General features: G+C 45.6%; 1 long non-coding RNA gene across 2 annotated transcripts; it reads left to right on the forward strand.

The window, feature by feature from the left end:
• Nucleotides 1–17,272: 17,272 nt before the first annotated feature.
• On the forward strand, nucleotides 17,273–26,655 carry LOC119462876 (uncharacterized). Of its 2 annotated transcripts, XR_007468286.1 has the most exons (5): nucleotides 17,273–17,482; nucleotides 18,182–18,284; nucleotides 19,971–20,153; nucleotides 21,624–21,787; nucleotides 26,239–26,655. It is a non-coding gene; the product is annotated as an uncharacterized LOC119462876 (long non-coding RNA). The 2 variants fall into 2 exon arrangements; XR_005194261.2 differs by lacking the exon at nucleotides 18,182–18,284 and having other exon boundaries at nucleotides 17,283–17,482.
• Nucleotides 26,656–26,755: the final 100 nt, after the last annotated feature.

The following is a 26,755-nucleotide window of genomic DNA, read 5'->3' on the forward strand; positions in this document are numbered from 1 at the left end:
GCTGCAGCTTCTCACGGCAGGACCAGGCACCCCAGAGAGGCTCCCCCTTCTACGGCAGACCGGCACGTGCGATGATCCCCGGAACGCCACGTCGGCACTCGGGAAAGAAGCTGGACGGAAATGGCGGCCGAGCACGTCGCTAGGCCTAACCCGTCACCTCTCCCGGCCACGTCAGCAACAGCGACCGGGTCAAACAGGCTCCGAAGATGAGCGGGTGAACGTGCCGACTGCAAGGCAGCCACGACTATGCGACAGTCGGCGAAAAGCAACGACTTCAAGAAAGGCCCAACGAGATTCTCGACGGGAGAATACGAGCGACGAGGGTGAACTGAGTAAGGACGATACATTCTCGCAGTAGGCCAGAGTTGTCAGACGTTCGCGTGGGAAACACCCAGAATTAGTGTAGGCGTAGTTAAGGACATGTTTAGTGTGTATTTTAGTGTCTTCATTAGGTTGTACATTTGTTGGCATTTATTTATTCATTGTCTTTTAGTTCAGTGTGTAGCTTGATTTTCGGTTTGAGGCTTTTTGGTTTTGAGTTCGCGTGTAAATAAAACCTGTTTGCTGTGTCGCCATGCGTCTTCCCTCTCCATCTCTCATAACACCCGCACGCCCCCGAGATCAGTGACAACGAAAAACACATCACAATTGGCGAGCTTGCCAGGATCCGTCCCGGATTCTATCCAGCAAAGTCACTGATTCTCGGAATTTGCAGAGATGGTTTGGGAGGCGATATCGGCCACTATTCGCGAACAGAAGCTCAGCAAGGAGCAGGGCCTCAAACTAATTGAGGATGCAAGGAAAAGCGTCGAGGCGGCAGCCGAAAAAGCTTACGAGGAGAGGAGGCAGCTCCAACAGAAAGAGCTCAAGAAGCTGCGAGAAGAGCTACAGGCATTACAAATGAAAGAGGCTGAGGCGGAGTCTATGATTGAGAGTAGACCCAATAGCGTAGTGGAGCTGCATGACACGAGAGAGATGCCAGAAGTAGGCACGTTAGATAGCGCCCGTGACGGCGTTGAGGAGAAGCTCACCACTGAAGAGCCTTCGACTCATAGTGAGCAGGATAAGAGGATGGCCGACGCCCCGATAGAGAGTTCCGTGCCCGAAGAGCAGAAAAGAGAAGAGGAAGTAGCTTCACCTCGTAACAATAGGGGGTTGGTAATGGAGAATGAGTACAAGGATAGCCAAGCATCAGACGTGAGGAGCCAGTCAAACTCCGAGGGGAATGAGAAGAACGATAGTGAGTCGATAATCGAAAATGACTCCAGGATTGACCAGGTACTAGGCATGACGAGGCATTTAGATTCTGAGAGCAAGGAGAAAGTTGGCAGATACCCTAATCACCCCAGAAGTAAGGCAGCCTTTAAATGTAGGAAGAACGTGCACAGAACACGTAACGGTAGGAAGATGACTCGCAGGATATTGAGAGGAAAGCAGCGCAGGAAAACGCGTGCGCATGAGATGGGTGCGCCAAAGAAAAAGATGAAGCCAGAGTTAAGACAGAGAGCTTCCAAGCTGCGTGAGAAATGTGCTATAGGAGGAAGGAGAAGGAAGCAGGCTGGGCGTATAGAAGCGTGGGAGCTTAGGAAAAGGCGGAAAAAATGAACAGGTATAACCGGTAGGGTACTAAAGGAATATTATTTAGGAATGCCTTCGGACAGTGGAATTGTCAGCTCGTACAAATGTGTATAGATGCCAAGTTTATTCTTATAGAGTGTTTGGGACAATAAGCATTAAGAACAATTGAGTGCAGTGTATTGTGTGAACAGAAGATAGGGGAACGGGTGCAAAGGAAAAGGAGTCGGACAGTAGCGGAGTTTATAAAGAAGAATGATTTATTGTACCGGAGATGTATATTTAGTTCAGGTAGGGAAGTATTACAGTTGATGGTCCCAAAGGAGCTGAGGAATAAAGTACTGAAGTTAGGGAATGATAGTGTAACGGTAGGTCACCAGGGAATCAAAGACACGTTACAAAAAATAACAGAAGAGTTCTTTTGGCTGGGAGTGCAGAGTGACGTGAAACGATATGTAAAGGCATGTGACGTATGCCAAAAGACGATGGCTAAGGGGAAAAACGAGGAGAAGACAGGTGTTTGTTTGGCGATTGCCGATGACAAGGACATAGCGTTGACGATAGAGCCAACCAAGTGTGAGATAGGCTACAAGACTGGGGAATTTGTGGGGCACAAGTTGGGAACGGGACGAGTCGAGCCCAAGGAGGACACACGAGATAAGATGCAAACAATGGGCAGGCCCCAGGCAGAGAAACAAGGTCGAGGAAGGATTTTCAGACCTACCCGAGCAAATAGAAGTTGGGCGGAGCGAGATGCAGTGTTTAACAGAGGAGCCCGTGCATATAAAGCTAAGGTGACGTATAACAGATATAATCAGAGGGAGCCTTACTTTCCACATAGAGTATATTAAGAGACGACAGAATGGGGGCGCAGATTACATGAGTAGGGCGATGATTTGACTAAGCAGTGAGAACATAACGCGGACTAAACAAATGTACATATGCGAAGTGGTGCGAACAATGAACTCGTGAGCGCTGTGAACAGTGCAACTAGTGAAACGTGCGCGATAGTGCAGTGAAGTGTGGTGATGAGTGGTAAGCGAAGACGACGCACAGAAGAGCATTCAAGCCACAACGAAAGTCAAGTTCGCCGCCAAAAAGGTCAAGAGAAAGCAGTTTTTTGAGAAAAAACTCTTAAAAAGGGGAGCCATGTCATGAGTAAGACGCCGGCGGCGCCATAAAAGAAGACAAGGACGATGTGAGCGGAGCGTTCTGAACAGCGCGAGCGCGCGAGGCGCGTGACCCGAGGCGTGATCGAGGGATGAACGGCGTTGTCTGAGCATTATCGACGTGGTTCCGGGCCAGGAAGGTCGCATCGCCAGCACCGCACTGGCGACGGGAGACTTGGGGGTCTGGCCGAGTCCGTGACGTTGGCCGTCCACGGTGTGGCCGTCGACCTCGGCAAGTTCGGGCGAGGCTCCTGGACCGGCTGCAGCTTCTCACGGCAGGACCAGGCACCCCAGAGAGGCTCTCCCTTCTACGGCAGACCGGCACGTGCGATGATCCCCGGAACGCCACGTCGGCACTCGGGAAAGAAGCTGGACGGAAACGGCGGCCGAGCACGTCGCTAGGCCTAACCCGTCACCTCTCCCGGCCACGTCAGCAACAGCGACCGGGTCAAACAGGCTCCGAAGATGAGCGGGTGAACGTACCGACTGCAAGGCAGCCACGACTATGCGACAGTCGGCGAAAAGCAACGACTTCAAGAAAGGCCCAACGAGATTCTCGACGGGAGAATACGAGCGACGAGGGTGAACTGAGTAAGGACGATACATTCTCGCAGTAGGCCAGAGTTGTCAGACGTTCGCGTGGGAAACACCCAGAATTAGTGTAGGCGTAGTTAAGGACATGTTTAGTGTGTATTTTAGTGTCTTCATTAGGTTGTACATTTGTTGGCATTTATTTATTCATTGTCTTTTAGTTCAGTGTGTAGCTTGATTTTCGGTTTGAGGCTTTTTGGTTTTGAGTTCGCGTGTAAATAAAATCTGTTTGCTGTGTCGCCATGCGTCTTCCCTCTCCATCTCTCATAACACCCGCACGCCCCCGAGATCAGTGACGACAGAACACATCACACTGAGAGAGACGAAGAAGGCTATCTGCTTTAAATTTATCTGTATAACTGGAGGACATATTCAACGGGCTAGTTGGACCGTACTGAATGGCATATAGTAGCGTCTAGGCACAGCCACGAAGGAGGCCCATCAGCACATGTCACAGGCACTACTAACCACTTTATTACAAATGAAGCAAGCTAAATTTATTGTGTTTTCAATTCGCACGCCCAACAACCGCAGCATTAGGGTTGCTCAGGCCATCTATTAAGAGAAGGAAAGTTATCTGCAAATTTTCAAGTCATGCTCACGTTTATACAAACAACAAGCGTCTGACTCACATATTGATTACATTTTTGAATCTAAAACGCATGCAATATTTCACGTGCCGTTTTATCATTGCTTTTGCTTAGGTTCTAAGCATCTCTAAATATTCCGCTTCAAGGGCAAAATTTACGGTTTCTCAAAATGCGCGATCAATTCCTACAGATTCTAAACATTCTCCCCATTCGGTTATTAACTTATTGGAAAGTTTGCCCAGCATAAGTACTTTCACAAGCGAAGAGGCATACCATGACAGGAGGTTTGGTTTGCTTCTCTTGGCAGCATATCTTAGTAGCCTAGCAAGTGATGAGGAGATAAAGTGGGGCTAGCCTAATGGGAAAGGAGAACACGGCAGTAACTGCGTACCTGTTCGCCGCATTATTCAAATTGTGGTTCACCTGGTGCAGGTATTGCACAAGCTGTCTCAATGGATTGGGTAATATAATCATGTTTAAGTGGCAGACGTGGCAAGACGAGCAGCTGACGGCGAATATAACGCTAACTACTTTATTTCATGACCTTGGTGCCCCCCTAAAGAGTATAACTGGGCTGCGGCAACGCCCAGCCTCACAGCCGGATGTGGGGAAGTTGAAGCGAAAGCCATGTATCGCAGTATAAACCCCGTGCGTTCTGCGTGAAAGGGCGGTCAGTCATCTCTATAAATTAAAGACGTTATATTCACATCGGGTAGATCTGATAGAGACGCTCGCATGGTTGTAAATGGGGACTCGTGACGTAACAACTATCCTATGCATCGAGATATTCTTTCTCAAAAATGACAGCTAAACACATGAGGCCTTATAGAAACTATACAAATAAAAACAGGCTGCTTACCTGTCATAACAGCAAATGGAATGGACATGACCAACTTCAAACCAATAAATAATAATTCGATTGTCAACATTTTAGTTGACAATCCTTTTAGTTTCCTTGGAGAACTTCCAAAAGCGATGTAAAAGTAATTCCTACAGTATGTTGCGTACAACCTTGCAGACGATGGAATAGTGTTAGTATTTTAGACCTTTTTCATTCCGGTTCTTCATGGCACGGACCTTGCGTTTCCTGCATACCACAATACCACATAATAGTATTGGCCTTATGCTGTGAAAGCATAAATGATTATCCATTAAATTGAGCATAAAGGAACATGTGTACAACAACAACAAAATTACTACACTGCAATGTCCTTGCCTAGGTACAAAGGAGTAACGATCAAACACTTCTGTGGAAGGCATTTATGATTATGGAATTTTCGCAATATATGAAATATCTTAAGGTATGCTGTGACGTAGATAGCAAGAGGTTTAAGACACAGTCATGCCTAGTTGATTGAGCAAATTATTTATTTTGGCGTGCCGAAACAACACGGGTGCTATGATACATAGCGTAGTGGAAAGCTCACAAATAATTTTATCCGTGCTTGTGGTACAATGGGTAGCGTTCCTGACTCACAAATCATTTTACCCCATGTGATTTTTTTTACATGTGCCTGCTTTTCAAAAGAAAATGCACAGAGAAACGTAGTGAAAGAGGAGAAAATGAAAACAGGATCGTGGAGGGGTGAGTCACATTTCTCCATTCGCCCAAAAGACCGCACGTGTGATCAACGTGACTTGCACAACAAGCTGACATTATATCTTACAGTCAATATGATATTAGTTCGAATAGCCTGGTCACGGTTATTAGTGCAATTTCCTGATAGTCGTCATTGATCCAGAAATTATACCAGGTGTGGAAATTATTATATGTCGCGGTGATAGCATTTGATTTCAAACTTATTGGCGAATATTTTTTCTCAATACAAGCAAAACACGGACAAATATTTCTCGTTACTAGCAGTGTTCTGCGCCAGTGCGCGTAGTGCACGTCTACATGAGACTCAAAGCTGTGACCTCAGGAGGCTGAAAAATATTATCATTAACACGGCCATGGCTGGGCGAATTACACAACATATGTGTCTTGAAACTGTTGGTAATTGAAAATATCTTGTACGATTGCCACCCACTCTTAACCGCATTTATTGTCCTGATGTGGTTGCGCAATACATTTCCTTGATGTCCCGGTGTACGTGGTTTTGTTGCATAGTAAGCTATATTAGCGCGCTTTTCCTACCCCTTATTTCGCTATTTTCCACTCTGCTTCCTATTCTTAATTTGCCATGCATTACTGGCCCGCCTTCCATCTTTAGGCAAATTGCAGACCACCATTCAGAAGAATGTGTTAGCTGACCTGATGGGGATTACAGTTGACAGTGACGATGACAACAACGAAGAAACGCCCACTTTTTGGATACCATCCTTAGACTATGTATGACGAAACTGGCCAACTGCTTGCAGAAAAAATTGGGCTCCAATATACACTGCAGTGAAAGTGGTAGGACAGCGAAGCTGTGGTATAACCTGATCCAATAGACCAATGTGACGTAGCCTCGAACTGGATCATGCAGAGCCTGAGCACGACGCCGTTTTGCATATTGACGCTGCTCTTGCTTTCGTCGCTCATTTTATTCGCACTGCTATGCGGGCGTCCTAACTGTGCGTGGCTTGCTTCGGACAAGAACCGCAGCATCGTGCCTACTCCCAGCACGGCGCTGTTGTGCATGGTGACGTTGCTGTTCCCGTCGCCACCAATCGTACTCACGCCGGTCATTCTGGAGAGGCCTTTCCATAGCGCTGTAACGATACACATGAAATCATTTGCTAGGCGGGTTCTTCTTTTACATATTTACCCAGCACCTCCATCACAAAACTGTTACGGATGAGGCATGTTTATTTACAGATGATGGATGAGAGTCTAGGAAAGCAGTTCAGCCGCGGTTTCTTTCTGCGCTCCGCACACCAAAAGATTCGTCGTCCTCCTCTTCTTCCTTTCGCCTCAACCAAGGCGTTACAATATGAACATTAGTGACGTCACTCCCTGATTAATATGCTTCACGGCAACTACAGCTTATGGGACCATAATATTTTCCGGGAAGCGCTTGCAGCGAACGCCATGCGCGAAGGCCAGCTTTCTGGTTGTTGTTTTTTTAATTCCCCCTCCCGGCTGGCACCGCGGATGTGCGGAGGTGAGCGCCATCTGGTGGTGCAGCAAGGAACCCAGCGGCGCGCCTTCCACCATGACTGGTTAAGTTTTCTGGCGACGGAGACCAAGAAATTCCGGGATCCTAGTCATATACATAATCATCATCAGCCTATATTAATGTCCACTGCACGACGAAAGCCTCTCCCGGCGATCTCCAATTACCCCTGTCTCTTGCCAGCTGATTCCAACTTGCGCCTGCAAATTTCCTAACTTCATCTCCCCACGCAGCACTCTTCTGGCCGACCAACTTTGGGGTGTCCAGCAGGCCCACAATGAGGCCGAGAGGCTTGGCCTTCCGGTCCCTACGTGGCAGTGGAGCCGCTGCGTGTTGAGACACGCTTTGCAGGACCCCAATAAAGTTTTTCATACCATACCATACCTAGCTTTATGCCGGCCTCGACTGCACTTCCCTTCACTTGATATCCATTCTGTAACTTTTCTAGTCCACCGGTTATGCATCGTACGCCGAAGTCATGTACAATTTCGCTGTAAAATCCCTAACGCTGCTATGCAGTCGGACGTTTTCTAGAACGAGGTAATAAACATAGTGACTACGCCAGCATAGTGCTCGCGTTTTTCGGATACCTGTCTTGGATTGTCCTTAATGTGCCCACCGCTGGTCTAGGTGATTGATACCTTACAATTCATATCGCTGTAATGACGATGACACCGAAGTGAGAACACTATGATCGAACGCTTCTCCTTAGCTGGATCCATGTGCTTCCGCTGTATTGACCTCCAACGCTAGATTTCGACCACGCCGAGTGCTGCGAGTGATCCCAATTCACTTACTACCGCAACGCAATCACACCGATACTAGAAAAACATCCCTGCGTCGATTTGAAGTTGAATTGTCTCCTCTTGAAGATCAAAGGTGAGGGTTGCCCAGCCAAGCCTAACCGAACGGGAGCAATCACAGTGTCGGCGGCTGGCCGCCCACTGTAGCCGGGATATATCTTTTGAGAGTTAATTCTTCGCAAGGTCAAAATGGACCCCATCACAACCGCCTTGGTCGACGTAGACCACGAAGACACGCAAACCTGCGAAAAAATGCAAATAAACGCCGCAATCGAAGTTGCAAGCAACGATACTGACGAGAACGGGGGAGACTGGTTCACGGTTTCCCGTAAAAGCCGACGCGACGCCAGCCTTCCGACAACTACGACTGGAGAATCAAAACCAGACCGCACGCCCAACTAGGCACACGAATGAAAACCACGACTCTCACCACTTCCACCGTCCGATTACAAGATCGTTTTCTGTCCACGAGACGGCCTCGACTTCAGCAAATGGCAATCTCAACGTGTCGCCCGAGTGGTGAGTCAGGCTGCCCGCATCACGGCAACCGAACCTGACACACTCCCACTGAGAATCTGCAACGAACAGAACCTGGCAGTGGTGAGTACGCCAAAGGAGGATCTGGCGGAATGCATCAGACGGATCACTGCCCTCCAACTTGGTGGGACGGAGTACCAAGTATACGCATACGTGGCAGCCACCGACATGTCCTGCAAGGGAGTTGCCACTGGGATCGCCAGCGAATCTCTCCCGGAAGAACTAATGACTAATCTCCGCTTCCCGCAAGCACCGATTCTCTTTGCACGCATGCTAGGAAAGTCGATGGCTGCTCTCATTACCTTCGACAGGCTGGAAGTTCCAAGAACAATATATTAATATGGAGGAGAACTCCTATGTCCACCTTACCGACCGCTATCTCAGGCATGCAGCATATGCCTATAAAGGGGCCACAGGGTGGACATCTGCGAAACGCCGGAGAGCGCCCGGTGCAAGAACTGCAGACGCGAAAGCCCATTGGAGGACCACCAATGCCCATTGAAGTGTGTGGTGTGTGGAGGCGATCACCCAGTTACGGACCCAAGCTGTTCAGCCAGGCAGCGCAAGCCCTCCAACAAATCCCACTTCTTACGTAACGCCGGCTACACCAGTGACGCCAACAACATTCCCGCCACCAACAACCCTGGGACTAGCACCTACCAACCACAAACTCCCGGGTCAAAACTGTCGACAGCTTCCACGGAGACGAGCGTAGACAGAGGCCGATCGCCCCGAAGATGAGCGAACTCAAAGAAACAAGATAAATCCAGGGACATGTCCACATCCAAATAACAAAGCCTACAGCGCGTTAGGGCGGTCCGACATGAACGACATGAAGCAGCTGCAATTGAGCAAGGGGCGGAATCACGGTCAACCATCGACATGTTGGAGAAGAGCGAGAGGAAAGCGGTGACGGAGGGCCCTGGAACGAATCCACCAAAGGTGAGCTGGGCTGAGCGGCTTTCAAACTCTTCCCCTTTTACCTTCGCCCACTGCCACTAATTTCCCACACCTTAAAACATGCACACGCAATACTCATACAGGGCAGGTACCTCTCACAAATAAGTTCGCTACCAACGCCCAGGTGCAGGAAATGATTATTAACATAGCCCGAACGCTTAGGCAAGCAATGCGAACATTATTAAACAAAATGGCAATAACTTTTCGACAGGAATTGCATCAGTTAAAACACGAGTTTCAACAAGATAGAGAGCGCCTGAGCAATGAAATGCAACGGGACAGACAGGAACTCAAGGAGAGGTTCACGCAAGATTGTCAGAAACTAAAGGAAGAAATCAGAACCACCCTGCAACACATGTTCAGTGAGCTAACCCAATAATTTAGACAACAAATGCGTGACGAAGTTACTCGAACGGTCACCCACAACGCCAACCCCAACCGCATCCGTGCTATCCCGCTCGAGGCAACAGACGATATCCGCAAACATCCCTACACACGCCCTTCATCTCAGGCCAAATTACAATAAATAATGGTCAGACAACAAAATGTAGCGCAAACACAACCCATAAAAATTTGGCCAATGGAACTGCCGCAGTTTTCACCGGAAACGAGGAAGTCTAACGCAGTTCATACACGCACAGACGCACACACCAGAAATATTGCCACTACAAGAAACATACAATGAACCTAAACTGACTGGATACAATACTTTGCGTACAAAGAACACCAGAATCGTCCCATTAAAACAGCAACAGTGTCAAAGAGACTCACCGCAATCGACCACACGCTAAGCTCCGATCACATACCAAACGTAATCATCGAAATCATTCCCTTAGTCAGGAAAGAGCCTATCTTCTTTGTCTTTAACACGTATACCGTCCCTAAAGAGTGGGCAGACTGTTTCGATGCGCTCTTCAAATACGTACTAAAGGAAGCAAAAGAACGGTTACTTATCGTAGGGGACTTTAATGCAGCGCACACACCGTGGGGTTACGAGACAACTAATCCAAAGGGTCGACTCCTAGCACTGACGATAGCACAACTAGGCTTGACTATTCTAACAGACGCAGCCCCCCTAACGAGAATAGGCAACAGTGTAAGTCGAGACACCTGCCCGGACCTTACGCTGATCAAAGACATCAGGTGCCAGGGATTGCACAACCTCGATGAGACCTTCGGTAGTGACCACAATATAATAGAAGCACATCTAATAACACTGCGAACAAAAATCAAAGAAAGAAAAAGACTAATGACGGATTGGCACAAGTTCCGACAGCGGCGCAAGCAAGAAAGCACCAACCAATCCTACGAAGGCGGCTTCAAACTAGAAACTCTGCAGGAATGCATCCGACAAATTCCGACAGACCTCCGTGCGACAACGAAAATCATGGACACTTCACTAGAACATTCCGATGTTGACAGACACCTATTACACCTTTGGGAGGCTCGCCATTGCCTGCAAAAAGGTGAAAAAAGCAAAAACACAATTGCAAGCTCAGGCAACGGATATTCGCCTTAACAGCCCAGGCGGAAAGCTACGCAACCAAATTAACGCGAAACAATTGGAATAACCTATGCAATCAAATGCAGGGTACCTTAGGCACCGCCAAAACGTGGGTATTGCTTAGAAATCTTATCGACCCTAATCAAACCAAAGCAACGAGCAGCAAAGCCCTTCAAAAAATCATGAGACAGACACCTCGGAATGATGCGGCCATAATAGAACAGCTAAAAGATACATGGGTGGAGGCCCCACAACAGCTTACATAGATTACTCGCATGCGGAGCCCTCAGAATTCGACAGACATCACACAACATGAAGTTAGAGCGGCACTGCATCGAATAGTACGCAACACCGCCCCAGGAGCAGACGGAATAAGGTACCGGCTTTTAAAGAACCTCGACTACAGATCGATAAAAGAACTTACGGATTATTTTCAACAGCATTGGCTAGAGGGCACGCTGCCGCAAGAATGGCGGCACGCCGATATTACAATGATGCCAAAACCAGGCAAGCCGCCCTCGCTACACCAACTGAGACCCATCGCGCTAACGTCATGCATAGGAAAGTTTTTCCAAAATGTTGTCCTGGCTAGGCTTCAGACGCACCTCGAACAGCAAGCCTTTTTGCCGCAAACAATGTTCGGTTTCCTACCGCGGCTATCCACTCAAGACGTGCTGCTCCAAATTAAGGAAGAGATAATTGATCATATCAGCACCCAAGAAGCCAATGCCATCCTTGCATTAGACCTGAAAGGCGGCGTTGACAACGTAGCTCACGACCTCATACTAACCAATCTAGCGGTAACTAAATGTGGCCGACGATTATACAATTACGTCCGGGCGTTTCTTAAAGATCGCACTGCAACAATAGGTATAGGGAATACACGTTCGGACTCCATCGCTTTTGCGGGAAAAGGCACCCCACAAGGGTCGGTGCTCTCCCCGTGCTATTTAACATAGCTATGATCCTCCCCGTCCCTTCTCCCCAGTGTAGAGTAGCAGGCCAGAGCAAGTTACAGCTCAGGCCGACCTCTATGCCTTTCTGTAAATAAATTTCTCTCTCTCTATGAGCAGACTACCTCCGCTGCTAGATGCCATACCGGGAATTAGGCATGCGCTTTATGCTGATGATATCACCATCTGGGCCACCAGTGGCTCCGATGGTGAAATACAGGACGAACTACAAGCTGTAGCAGATGTCACCCAACAATATGCACGAGCACGGGGACTTACGTGCGCAGCTCAATAGTCAGAACTGTTTATAGTAAAAAACTGCAAAGGAAACATCACTTACCACCAGACATCACGGTGACTATCGAGGGTGAACCTGTAAATAAGGTAAACAAATTACGGTAACTGGGACTCCACGTTCAAGCCAATGCGAAGGCGACCTATACCCTCACGCTACTGAAGAAACATATTAATCAGGTACTGCACATGATCCGGAGGGTCACCAACCGCTGCCATGGCCTAAAGGAATGCGACATCATGTGCATCACGCACGCTTTAATCGTAAGCGCATTACCTATCACGCCCCTTACCAACACCGACTCACCCAAAGACAAACGAACCAGCTAGACATCCTCATATGCATAGCGGTGAAAACGGCGACAGGCCTTCCTATCTACACCTCAACAATCAGACTAATGCAGCTTGGTTTGCACAACACCATGGCCAAATTAATCGAAGTTCAGAAAGTCAATCAGATTGAACGACTGAAATGTACATGGAATGGAAGGCACGTACTCAGACAGTCACGATACCGAACATCAGAATTTGCCCCGCACGAGCCCATGTCAGTAGCACCAAACAACAGAAAAACATTACAGTGGCACCCATACATCGGAATATGCACCCCGAACACCATAAAGGCAGGCGCGCTGCACGTGCATTGGCACTGCACCGAGCATACGGCCACGACCTCGACACCTTATACAGACGCCGCGTGCTACTCCGACACTACAACTAAAGTGGTAGCGGTGGTCGACTGGAGGGGCAAAGCAGTATTATCAGCGACAATACGCACTGACAACTGAACGGAAACAGAATCTGCCACAGCCCTGGCCATCAGCGCTCAACCCCCAGATAAGATGATATATATTGTTACGTAAAACGACACAAGGCGGGACTATTTACACTGTATTGACAGTATGTGAGAGACACAGTAGCCAAGATGATGGACAGCCACCAGCACCAGAGAGAACCGTCTTCTTCGCCGTCTGCCCCAGGCTGAATGTCTCGTCACCAATCTCGAGAAACTGAGGCATATACATAACGCAGGGGCTAGGTTCGATTTCCGATTCGTCTGGTTGGTCACCAAGGTAGTGGGACAAGCAGTCCGCGTCCAGATGGAGGCGGCGAGACTTGTAGGTAACTGAGTAAGAGTACTCCTGAAGGCGCAGCGCCCAACGACCAAGTCGTCCAGTAGGGTCATTCAGTGAAGAAAGCCAACAGAGAGCGTGATGATCAGTGACGACACGGAAAGGGCGGCCATACATGTAAGGACGGAATTTCGAAACCAACCAGACAAGGGCAAGACATTCCCATTCCGTAATAGAGTAATTGCGTTCAGATTTCGATAGGAGACGACTTGTGTACGCAATAACAGGATAAATGCCTCGTTGGTTTTGGGCTAAAACTACACCGATGCCGTGACCACTAGCGTCTGTGCGCACTTCTGTGGGAACAGTTGGGTCAAAATGGGCAAGAATAGGTGAAGTCGTTAGGGCGGCGATGAGCTCAGAGAAGGCGTCACCTTGTAGAGGACCCCTACAAAACCGGGGGTCTTGTTTGAGAAGATGAGAGTGGACGTGCGAGGGCCGCAAAGTTTTTCACGAAACGGCGAAAGTATAAACACAGCCCCACGAAACTAACGTCATGGACAGACCGTGGAACGGGGGAATTCGTGATAGCGCGTACCTTCGCTGGGTCTGGTCGGACACCGGAAGCGTCAACGAGGTGGCCCAGCACAGTAATTTGACGAATAGCGAAGTGGCACTTCGAGGAATTTAGCTGGAGGCCAGCTCGTCGGAAAATTGCTAGAATGATCGAAAAACGCTCAAGGTGTGTTATCATGCCGTCCAAGTGACATAAACACGTCAACCATTTACATCCTTGAAGCAGTGTGTCCATGATTCTCTCAAAGGTGGCTGGTGCGTTGCAGAGAGCGAAAGGCATCACCTTGAATTGGTAAAGGCCGCCAGGGGTCACGAAGGCGGTATTCTCGCAATCCAGGTTGTCTACAGCGATATGCCAGTAGCCATATCGAAGGTCCAGGGATGAAAAGAAGGTGGCACCATGGAGGCAGTCGAGGGTGTCGTCCTTTTTGGTGATTTTGTTGAGGTCCCGATAATCAATGCAGAAGCGCCAGGAACCATCTTTCTTCTTTACTAATACGACGGGAGAGGCCATAGACTAGATGATGGTTCGATGATGTCCTTCGCAAGCATTCTAGCTACTTCTTATTGAATCACTTCGCGCTCTGATGCGGACACACGGTAAGGTCGACGCCGAATGGGCAAAGAGTCGCCAGTGTTGATTCGGTGGGTGACAATCTTAGTCTGGCCCAGGGGTCGATCACGATTGTCGAAAATGTCGCTGTATGAGGCCAAATCCCAGCAGAGAGCGTCGGCCTGCACACTAAACAATTTCTCACCCTTAAGGGTGTAAAATAGGGTGCTCCCTGAATTTACACCCCACTGCACACCCTTCGAGCACCCTATTTGGGCCGGAGCACCCTACGAGCAAGACGCAAAGGGTGCATTTACCGGAAGGGTGTAAACGAGGGTGCAAGAAGGGTGCTATAACAAATGGGTGCTTAAGTGCTCATAAGGGTGTACAGTATGGGACAAAATTTTGTGGACCACGTGATCAGAAAACGAAGCGGATAGCTTTTAGCGGTCGCCTGGCTAGCCACCGCGGCCTCACTAGGAGCCTTGCTAAAGTAGTGATCGGCTGAGCGCCGGCAGCATCCCGCCGAGGGGAAGGTCCAGTTTTTTCCTGGCGCTCGTGCAGCCTCAACCTCTGCGGCTTGCGACCGGCGCTGACCAAGCATGACGCGCAAGCTCATTACCGTCGGCTGTGTATGGCACTTGGGGAGCTGAAATAACAGCATTTTGACTTTCACCGCAAGTGCGGCCTCCAGCCAGCGGTTAATAAATCTATCGGCTTCGTTTGCAGAACACGTGGCCTACAAACTTTTGTCTACGACTGTACATGTAGTGTAGTATATTTGTACACAGGTTACAAAGAAAGATTAAACCAACAGGACAACGGGAACACAATATGGCTTTTGTGCAGGATAAATATTTATTTGTCTTGCAAAATACGAGCTTGTTATGTCATCCTTCGAAAATGCATTGTAATTCCATATGCATATTGCTCGTGCAATATATAGCAGCGGCAAATACAAGTGATAAATTTTCTTGCAGTGAATGGTGCAACTTCTGTTTACACATAGATTTCGGAGATTCACAAAATATAAAAAGCCGACATCTCAGTCATACCCAGTGAACCACGAACCTCTCTTCAAGGTCTATAATTGATCCCAACGTCAACGTCTTGAGGTGACGTACATATTACGTCTCGAGTAGGTACCTTTTTATAAGGAAATGCATGGATATCTAAAGATGTATTATCTACATGAATGTTAGACTACCAGATAACGTACTATGGATGTACATAGGATATCATTCAGGCACCATAAAATTAATTGGTACACTTAGCACTTGAACCATACCTCCTACATTTCGTAGGCGTGCAGAATGTATGTATGAATGTATGTATGTATGCACTTACGCGGTGTGTACTGTTATTGTTATTGTTATTATTAATATTTAACACGCCCGAAGTTAGGGATATGAAATTACGAATAGATTTACCCCGACGTTAGGAAGTGCTATAGTATAATATATTTTAATGCCTGAGATGTTTAAGTAATTAAGAATTATATTGAAATCTCGGGCAGCAAACAAAAAATGGAGGGAAGCTTAAGCTTCGCCGTTAAGAGTGGAACGCGATAGAGTTATCGGGCCCCGTTCGCATCGCATTTTTCTTTATGACTAGACTTCACTGCAACACAGAATGTGGAAAATCCAGCTTAATAGACCAAACTTACACAAATCCCCTTAAAGTGGGCTTCACTTGTAAACAGAAATGGGTTGCTGGGAAGGCGTTCTTACAGGGGCAATATAAGTGGTCTTATATTAAAATGTGAAGGCCCTGGGACCTTTTTAATTATTTTATTAATTGTTTGCTATTGCCCCGACGCGCCCGCGCGTGTTCAGAACATTAGGCAGGCTAAGTTCCAATTTGACCTTGTCGAGGATGCGAGCGACATCTGGATAGGATTTTTGCAAGTAAACTACCCGAGGGCGCCACTGTTGGTATAGTAAAAATGCTGGAAAGGGGGTTTTTGTTTGCGTTTCCTCGTACCAGAATTGTTTTCTCGTACATTAAAATTATAATCCGATGCCACCATGGCTGTAGGTTGTGGTTAAGTCGTACTTTACCATTTTTTTCTGACAGATTTTACTGTGAGAAATTCAATTTTTGTTCACTAACACCTTGCGCCACACGAAGGGCCTGCGCGGTCGGGGTGGTCCGGGATGATTTTCTCTACCACGGAGGCCGGCGCTTACGCCGACACCAACGCCGCATTTTCTGCGACACGGGGTCCTTAACGCTGTCGTGTTAATTTATATGATTGACCTTCAAGGCTTATCTGCAATCCACTCCATAATATAAGCATATTCCCCGCGCAGCCTCGTAATATTGCAGACGACATTGTGTCTAAATCTCTATTATATAATTGCTGTGCTATTTTATTTTATTATTTTAATATCTGATGCCCTATTTTAATATAATTGTGTTGTTTATTTTGTTGCTTTTGTATAGTTTAGATCACAACCTACTGGTTTAAATAATCTCAAGTAGTGACAGTTCCCTGAAATATAAACAACATTACATAATTGCTATCTTTTTGTTTCGACGCGCTATAAATCATTGCGTCCAAAGTTCGCCTTTATCTCTTGCCTACCCCAATTCGATAATTTTTGGTTGGTGCACGTGTAGGTATAGCAATCGGTATTAGTATTGTGCTAATTGTTTGTTTCTTCGAAATAACTTTTTCTAGCAAATGAACGTAATATTTCAAATTTCACGCCAAAGTCCTGTAAATTGTCCTTAACAAAATGGCGCCTACAATAATCAACAGCTTTTCGTTTATACTTTAAAGATAAAACCTTCTGAACGTTGTGTTTTTTGTATAATTATTATTACCTAATATTACATTTCATATTATAAAATAATACCGTAATTATAGTAGCAATTATAAAGAAGAATTGGCAAGAAGCAGCTGTGGCGCAACGTCTCGCGTTTTCCTTCTGCCTGCTATGGCGGCGTATTTGCGTTGCGATGGCATCATTCTTCTCGGAGCCTGAGTGAAATTGAAGTCGCGTGTTTGCATTAGTTTTTTGAATTGCTGCTGGGGCTGGGGCTGCGTGATCGTCACTGGCGTCCTCCAGAGTGCCCACCGATCGGAAAGTCGTACGAACCGCAAGCTTTGAACGTCTGTTTATCGCAACATCGAAAGCGGTGGCACAGAAGACGCGATGTGAGCTCCGGTGGGAACAGCAGCCCTTTGTCTCGTAACGGTAAGTAAACGTTTGTTGGCGCAGCTAGCACGCGTATGTGTATTGATTATGAACACTATGTTGAGATATGTCAAGAGCAGAGCACGCCGCGAGGTTGCCGAATTGTTTGAAGCGCTTCGCCAGCCTGTCGAGGCCGGCGACAGCCTTGCGTACCGGCAGCTCAGTAAGCGTTCGCGACGGGCTAGCAGTAGCGTGCCCAAAAGTGAACCGCAAGCGAGCTACTCCGAAAGCGAGTATCCTAGCTTCAGTGCAGTAAGCGCAACGCCTGTTAGCAGTAGCGCGGCTACAGTCTATTGTTCAAGGCTGGTATTTTGTAGCGATGCCTTTCCGGATGCTAATGCCCCTTCGCGCTTTTCGCGCTTGGTCAGTGGTCAGAGCGACGGTCCGTTCACGTTATCAACTGGATCAGCTGGCCGTGAGTGGTGTATGTTAAGACTAGTAAATAAAGCATAAGGCATCGCTACAAAATACCGGCCCAGGTTGCACAGAAAGCAGCTCAGATTGTTCAGATCGTAATGCGGAGGTTTCCGTCGACTGGTGACTATCCGAAGCCGGTGAGGATTCAGAAGAACGGTTTTCCGATGTATTCAACGCTGACGTGCTGGAAACCGCAGAACGGGCAGGAAGCCAAAGCACTAGCAGCTAAAATTTCGCAGCTTCGCTTGCAAAGTGGGCTCTACAATGTAACATTACTCACAGGTCCCTGACACCGCCTCTCCGACTTCTAAGAGCACACGGGTTTTTCCGGAATCTTCCAAAAGATGCTAGAACTTTTCTGAAGACCCCCCGTGGGGCTGTCGAGGTATGTGCATGTGTAGCCTTAAACTAGCTTAAATTTCGTTGAGAAATTTGAAGACAGAGCACGCTTCCACTTCAAATGCACCTGCTACGTGTTTTGCATCTGCTGTTTGATAATGACAAGAGCATATGTAGGTGGAACGTGGTTGGAGTGGCAGCATGCGTATTTTGCACATTGTATACATGAGAGCATTTGGAGCACCGCCAAATTTTTCTGTTATCTTTTTTATTGGCCGAGTTGTTGAGATGATAAAATAGTTTTGCTGGTGAGAAAGTTCGAGATGTAGTAATTTGCTTACTGTGTGCTTACAGCCCACAACTAAGGGACGTAGTAGAAAGTAGAGCTGTAAGTAAATTGTTATTTTACTTGGGGCAGCCAGCTGTGGGGATTCTAGACAATGTGATTCTGGGCACATCCATTATCGTAAAAATCCTTGAGCGTACAAATTCATTGAGGCTGGAACAGAGAGCAATATTCCCATACACTCCAAACGTAATAACTGCGGACAGAAGCTTCACCAGACGTGCGTTTTAACATCAAGGAAAAACACCTAGGGAAACCTATGAAGCTTTCATCATCTACATGAGGGGAGTGACTTGCGTCAGCCCGCCTTCGACCACACTCGTAAAGAAACTGCTCTACCTGAAATCTTAAGTTCTTTTCTCTCAGAAATTGTGTCTGACTTTTGTTTTTTGGGGTGTCATTAATCTTTCTGTTCTTTCTTGAGAGAACTTAGTGCACATGATCATAAAACCACTTTCAATTGGTAGTATCAGCATGTGTTCTGTCATTTGTGTTGTTTGCACTGCTTTGCCTTTTCTTTGTTTCTATGATGCTTACTAAACATTTCATTTGGCCCTTTACAATAAGTGACCTCTGAATTGGAGCACAATATTATTCTATTGTCCATGCAACTCGCGGGACTCCTGGAAGGTAGCCTTGCGCTACAGATTCAAGAATCAGCGAAGAGTTCTCCCTAGGGATGGTTGTGTGGGCGAGAACCACACGAAGTTTGGGTCACGCAGGAAGGGCAGTGAAGAAACAGCCACAGTGGAGCTCCAGTGGCACAAAGTGCAAAAGATCGTGGGGGGCATTCCGCAGTGAAATACAATATGTTGATTTGTTTATCTAGGATGACGTGTAGCAAGCTAATGGTGACCGTAGTATTTTCATTTGATAATGCTTTCAACTATTTCTAATTTTCACTGAGTAGAAGCGCTCAGAATTTAATTCTGTCTTTTTAGTGCTCTCTGTTTTGAGGTGGTATCAAAGTATTTTGGATTCGTGATTCAATTTAGGCTGGCCAAATATTTAACAAATCAATTTAGCTAGGCAAAACTAAATACCATAAATCAGAAAGACCAATTGCAACAAAATGCAAGGATACAGTTGAAACGAGGCCTTTGGGATACTAATAAAGTTATTTGGTGCTCGACCACAGTCCTTTGTGGGTTTGCTGCCTGTCTAGCAGGTGGGAACAAGGCCATATGTTAATCCACCTAATTAGCTATTTTCATGGTTGACGAAATCCTACGTAGTTGTGTGTTGGTGTAAATGTATCACATAAAAAGGATTGTAAATGAGGCCGTTAACTTTTGACAATACCTCTTGAACATTACTGAAATATTTCCTTGCATAGTGCAGGTGTATTTATGCTGCAATCAGCTATATTGGTGTTGCTTCCCTCAGGATGTTGCTATCTCTACAATAGCCGGAGAAGACGAAACAAGTTTTGCAATGCACACGGACTGGCTCAGTTGTGAATGTCACAAATGCTCCCCTAACGAGGATCAAATCAATGAAAGGATGGCCTTGATAAATAATATTCATGAGGCGAAGAGGAAGTACCCATACATGATGAGCTTTGAGAGGGTAAGTACTTTTGCTACTATGTATGAAACAGCATTTACATTAACTTAGCCTGCATGGTTGTGGAGGCGGCTGCATTCAAAAAGAACTAGAGCTTTTGTAAATGGTTTAAAAACTAATTTTAATGCACACACATGTTCTAGTGTACTAAAAGAAGACTACTGCTCTCTACATATTTATCTGATGAAAAAGTTAGTGCTCTAATGTATTCGGGCAGAAGACTCATTAGCTATGTCACCAAGGCTGTCCTTGCGCCACAGACGCTTGGCCATCAAAAGGTACACCACAAAGCAATGAAAGTCGTTCAACGTTTGTATGAAGACACTGGCATTTTTGGTGAATACTGACTGAACTACATTGTGTGTGTGTGTGCATAGTGCTTATGTGTGAAAAATACTAGAGAACTGTGTTGAAGAGATAACTTTTGAACTTACCGAAAGCAAGACTTTCTTTTTTATTATTGCGATAGCAACTACATGGACACTCCAAAGCGGATTTCTGCCGTCGCCGTGAGGTTCCGTATGACGTCAACGGTGATGAAATCGCCGTATGCTGTATGTGCGACTGAAAGGGCGCGAGGGACGCGCACTTTCATGGCGAGCGAACACATGGCGGAAGACAAACGCGCTTCTGCGCTGTGCTCCATGAAGGGCTGCAGAATTAAGCATCTCTTTTCTCCTTTACAATCACCATATATATATATATATATATATATATATATAAGCAAATACGACTTCTTTCATGGCGTGAAAGGCCGGGGGGTGGGGGAAAGGAGGGAGGGGAGGCGACGTTTAGCTGCCGCACCAAATCCCTATTTATGTAAAAACGTTGGGAGACAGAAGGTGGGTAAAGACTTCCGGCGCTGCTCGACGAGTGTCCTGTTCAGATCTCGTCGAAAACCTCCGAGCCACCCGCAGAGGCACCGGCAACAGTCACCAACGCCGGGCACGTTCGGTGCGAACGCGGGCACGACGACGGTGTCGACAACAGTACTGCGCGTTGCTGATGCTGCTGCATGTCCAAATTTATACAGCTGATAAAACTACTATGCTTACTCCGTATAGCTCTCTACTAATTTGCTATCGCAATTGATGCTTCGCCTTTCGGGTGAAACTGCGACAATTTTTAAAAAACTTTTCTGTGTTAAGCGAAAAAGGGTAGTGGTGGCTAAGACATGGGGACAACTCGATTCATTTTTATTTCAATAAAAAAAGAGTAACCAATGAGCACCATAACTTGGTTTTCTTTTCTGTGTGACTAGAAATTTTCAGTTTCTCATACACCTTCAGAAGAAAAATGCCATTTCTATTTCGTGAGGTCAGAGTGCTCACTTGGATTGTTTACATCTGTCGTTTTCCAAATCTTCAATGTAAATTGTGTGCTTGTAGATAACATGATGGTAAAAATAACTGCTATGTATTTGCTTGATTCTTGTAGTGCACTTCGGACACATCTTTTTTTGCAATTTTGCAGTGACTTTGCAAGACTGACTAAGATTGACCCATCACCTTGTATTGCAAAAGGGATCAACAAAATTGTGAAAATGGCAGAAATGAAACACATCCCTTGCGAAGCAAGTGTAATGGCATCACTTCAAAAGGCTCGTGAGATGTCACCGGAGAGGCTGCGAACCCGACGTGAGTACTGTTACAAAGGCTTCATCGGCAGCTTTTAGACCTACACTCCGTGACATTATTTTTGCAGGGTTTCGTCTCATAGGCATAACATTAGAGTACATCTGCGTTCAATTATTTGGTTCTTTTAAGACAGTTCTTCAGGTTTTCAACTCATATCTTCTCTAAAACTTAAATTCTTTAATGGTAGGTTGTTTGATCTGTGGAATGGAAATAAACTGGCGTAGTGTTGCACAGTTACATGCGTAGATCAAGAATATTCTGTGCCATGGCAGGCACAGAATATTCTTGACGGGAAAGGTCTTCAAGGTGCAGTCGACATAAATAAGGGGATGTTACCCTAGCACCAGTGTTCATTTGCTTTTAGTGACAGAAAGTCACAGCGTTAATAGTTTTCAAAACCAACCTTTGTCACAGATTTAGGGAACTTTAGGAAGATACTAAACAAGTGCATTAAAGTGTTCGCTATAAACCTTTCGCTTTGGAGGCATCCTAACAGTTGCAGCACTTCGGATTCTGTCTTTCAATGTCAAAGAACTTAATGGTCTGTCATCTTTGTGCAAGAGCAGATAAGTTTCTTGCGAGTTTGTTCTGCTACAGTGAATGTTTAGTACCCATGAGCTTAGCTCAAAATTCATCATAAACGCACTGTGCTTTACTGTGATAGTTCTGCGTCAAACACGGCAAGCTTAATTTATATCGGAACAGATATCTGGGCCCATTAAAAAAGGAATAAACGACTTTTAAATGGCCGACCTGAATTCCTGTGAAGATAAGTTCTCAGTCTGCGTAGTCAGGTCCACGTGATCTCTGAAAAAACTAGATTTTTCGAGGACATAACTGCAGCGCAAGACCTCGCAAACAATTTCTTGCAACATGGCAGGCTAAATATAAACGCTGCATCGTGCATGCATGCACACAATGCGAAACGAAAGACGTGTCCCAATGGTGAACTTAGGGCCGACATACACTCTAAGGTGCATCTTATCTTGAGGCAGAAAAAGGTCTTATTTTGATCTGTACAAGAAAACTGAAGCTTTGCTCACGGAGGTATTGCATCTTTTCCTCGTATGATGCGCTTCCAGGAGTTTACGTGTGATCTTTGCTTTCATCTAGAATGTTAGCACTGTCAAAGTGCAGCGCACCATTTTTGCAACACCTGCAGTGCACACGCGAGTGCATATCTTCGTTATAAAGGTAAACATCTACTGAAGTCTGTCAGGCTTATTAAAAAAATTGTCAGTAAAGGACGACTCTCCAGCCAAGATTTGATTTAATTTAAAACTGACGCTCGGAAAGACCACACATATCGTTCTTGAGCAGTCTTGTGTTGTGCTTTCCACCTTTCCTGGTCTAGGTCTCTTTGTTGTCGTGCTTGCCGGTGGCTTTGAAGGTCGTGCAGTTATACGCTTGGAAGTGCTCCCGTGGATTTGTTCAGGTTTCCTTGCATGGCTTGCATATACCACGATTCTAGGTAGAGCCTCCTCATGTGGTTAGCTTTAGTGCCAATGACCCTGGTGCCGTCAAAGTTGATGCGATGGTCATGCTTCTCACAATGTTCTGCGAGGGCGTTGTGCTCTGCATTGAAACTGCCTACATCGTTTTTGTGCAGCTGAATTCTTTCTGGGAAGTTCGTCTCACCGATGTAGGAGGTGTAGCACTCAGGCACAAGGCACCTGGTAAACTAATCATGGGAACTTCTTTTGGAGGCCGATCTTATAGTCGTGGTATGAGCCGCTGAAGCGTTGATGTGGGTTTTTGCACAACATGGATACCCTCCTTTCCCAGCACTCATGCTAGCTGTTTGCTTATACCATAAATGTACGTGACGGAGATCCGAAGGGATGGCTGACGGAAGGCAGTATTACTGACGGTTCGCGTAGGAAAGTGTTTGAGGGGTGTGTGGGCGCCCAGGTCAAGTTGTTGCAACACGTGGTGAATGAAGCTTCTTTTGTAGCCATTGTTCAAGAGGTCCATGATAATCGCTTTCTCCTATATTTTTCTCTCCTCTCTTGAACTGCAGATGGTCTTTTCAGTTGTGTTGCGACTACCAATGTATTGTGGGATATGGAGTGGTTTGAGCCAAACTGCAGGTATCTGCCGGTGTGTGTGTAGGCTTTCGATATACACAAAAACTCGAACAGTTTCCACGAGTTTCACTAGCACATCAAGGAAAAAGGGTGTTTTTTTTTACGTCATGTCATTTGCTCAACCCACCGTGACCAGCCAGTGCTAACATGTCAGCCTATAGTCCTTAGAGAAGTAAAACTTCCACTTGCGGTTTTGTCTGTTGGCTACCTTACTTAATTCGTGTTATTTTTTTTAATGATAGCAATTCCTTCCACAAGCATAGCTCGAAGCATTACCATTACACGATAATTACTGGTTAAACTTTTCACGCGAACAAGAACGCTGAGATTTGGATTCTTAGTGACTTTTGAAAAAGTCAATATTTCATTCATCAATAATACACCGAAAAAAAATAAACATGCTTGACAACAACCACAGGAAAAGTTTGTAGAATAAAAAAATGACCAAAGGTCCTACTCCCTAAATATATGGTTGTTATTCGAGGACTGCTGCTGTCTGGTAAGGGACGTCATAAAACCTTGCCATATGGTGCGCCTGTGATAGTTCCAAAAACTGCACTGAGATTTCATTCTACAGCTAGTGCTTGAGGGGAACACTTGCCAACTGGTGGTGCGCTTGGTTAAATCAAATAAATCACGTTGGACCTGAAGCAGCCATGACTTCTCTGGGCAAGAGAATCGACTGTATAATTTGCATTTGTTTGCGTTTTTACTGATGTTTTTAAGCAGTGTTTCTTTTTCAGGAAATTTTTACTTTTCTTAAGCAATTGTTGGTTATTATCTTGTGTATTTGCTACCTAGCAACATATGGCACATAAACATGGTAGATAAATACCATATACGGACAATGGCTGCACTATTGTATAGGTGGCTCCCCCAATTTTGGGAGCCAATAATATAAAAACAATCTTAAGAATCATATTTCAAACAAAGTAGTGAAGAAATACGTAAAGCAAGTACTCTAAAAGCATAAAGGTGTTCCCCGGGGAGCTGCCAGCTACTATTATGAATGCACAGCATGTTGCGTCTTCAGACTTTATACGCTTAACCTTACTGGCATTTCCAATGTCAATGGACTGAAGAGATTATTTTATTTACAAGGGGGGTGACGACCAGGGCCTGAGCAAGCATAACATTACTGGAATTTTGAATGCCAATGGACTGGAGAGAGACTTCATTTACAAGTGTGGTGATGAGCAGGGCCCGAGCAACCACGAAGTAATAGCGACAAAGAACCTGAAATATGTCTTGGAACTAGGTGCCAGAAATAACATGAAATTGTATAGGACAATAGTTCACCAAGAATTTATAGTTTAAGGGCCAAATTTTTGCATGCATATTTTCTTCTAAATGATGCATTGGACATTAATATTCATGATCACCCAGTATTATTGGCCTACGAACGAATAATTGAATTTATTCCATGATGTTTGTTTTGATTTCATCCTAACGATGCCTGTGATGTGTAGTTGGTGTTTAGGTCACAGAAGACAGCAAGAAAGCTGCAATATAACTGCTGATACATCATTTGTGGCCTATAGCTCTTGAAACGTGTTTAAGCGTTGTAGTGAATTGAAACTATATCAGTGATTATATTGTCGTTTTTTCATGTCTTGCGTGACCTCAACTGCACGTCACATCCCTCGTTGGATTGATGAAACTGAAATTGGAACATGAGAAAATAAATTCAAATAATAATTATTTGGCAATGCGAATACCATATGGCCAACCATTTCTTATGTCTACCGCATCATTTAAAAGAAGAAAACATGCGACTAAAATAAGGTGTCTACTCCTTTAAAAATGGAACTGAAAATGCCACTTTCAAGTAAGGGCCAATCACCTTCCTAAATTGCAAAAAGTATTTATTTATTCAATATATATATGCCAGATAGTTTCCAGTGTTGTCCTCAGTGTTATCACATGAAGGATTATGGATGCAATTTTTGCTTCTGCCTTGTAATGCACTCACTTTTTTGGGAAAGTGGAATTTAAAATGGCATGCACAAAACAGCTTGGAAGAGAAGTGCGCTGTTTTAGTTCTCAGCAATGTTTAAATTACGCAAATTCTGTGCAAATTTTGGCCTCAGCAAATCCTGTGGAACATATTTATTATAAAATAAAGCCTCCATCTCAAGAAGTCTAGACACTGCCGAGTGTGGTCCCAAAATTTGTGTCGGGCATAAACCAAAATTGGGTCCATAAATGTCAACTAGCCATTTGTATTGTTAACATTGTTTTTTTACATTGAAATCGTGTATAACCTGCATATAGCTTTATAAAGGGTGAATAAGTAGGAAGAGGTGACAATATACTATTCATGGTCTGTTGGTGATGATGCAATATTTTTTCTTGCCACTACAGGACCCGAGCGTTCCTGCAACCTCTTGCATCGTATTTTCTGGAGAAGACGTTGAAGAGGCTGACCTCCACATCAAGGTGGACCGCGAGATGTTTGCAGTGAAAAATGGGGAGGAGGGGCTGGCGGCTGTTTTATCTGCTTACTGGCTCTTCAATATCCAGTACGACCGCAAGCTGTTCAACACTCTTCTCGTGTTGGAGCGCCTTTTCCTTGGGCTCACATTGAGTACCCTATAGAGTAGTGGCTACAAAGTTCTTGAACAATGTTGCCAAATGTGTGCCATGTTTAATGTGCTGAAGCTGTGCACTGTTACCTCATCATGAGTTTAGCTGTAATTTTCAGATGCAAGTTTTGTTTTGTCTAACCATTTCTGCAATACATATGAAGGAAGCCAACAGTCACCGATAACAAGGCAAGCTTATGGCAATGCTATTCGTTTTTTTTTTATTTGCAGTGTTAGTAGTTGGAAATTATTAGTGTAATTATTTCAGATGTGGTAGTAGGATCCCACTGGCATGG

Source organism: Dermacentor silvarum, chromosome 8 (assembly GCF_013339745.2).
Source record: "Dermacentor silvarum isolate Dsil-2018 chromosome 8, BIME_Dsil_1.4, whole genome shotgun sequence".
NCBI classification, from domain to species: Eukaryota; Metazoa; Arthropoda; class Arachnida; order Ixodida; family Ixodidae; genus Dermacentor; species Dermacentor silvarum.